This window comes from Chrysochloris asiatica, unplaced genomic scaffold, assembly GCF_000296735.1.
Source record: "Chrysochloris asiatica unplaced genomic scaffold, ChrAsi1.0 scaffold00134, whole genome shotgun sequence".
Lineage (NCBI taxonomy): Eukaryota > Metazoa > Chordata > Mammalia > Afrosoricida > Chrysochloridae > Chrysochloris > Chrysochloris asiatica.
In genome coordinates this window covers 573135-573449 of record NW_006408652.1, presented here as the reverse complement: position 1 = coordinate 573449, position 315 = coordinate 573135, and positions in this window count along the sequence as shown.

Genomic DNA, 315 nt, shown 5'->3' with positions numbered 1-315 from the left:
TCATTCCTTCTTGCTATCCATTTCAAAACGTAAGATGCATGGCTACAAAGTCAATTTTCACTATTTAGTAGCTGTTTCATCTTAACCAAATTACCTAATGTCAGATTCTCCGTTATCTGCACTGTAGGTTAAGCACTGGACTGCTAACTGCAAGGTTAGCCTTTCAAGCCTACCAGCTGCTCCTCAGAAACCCTACACACAGTCATAACTGACTCAATGGCACTTAAAAACTTCAGAGTCTTTGTAAAGATCAATGAATAATGTGTAGAAAACACTTTACCAAAGAAGACACTGGAGCAGCCAGCAAACACATGA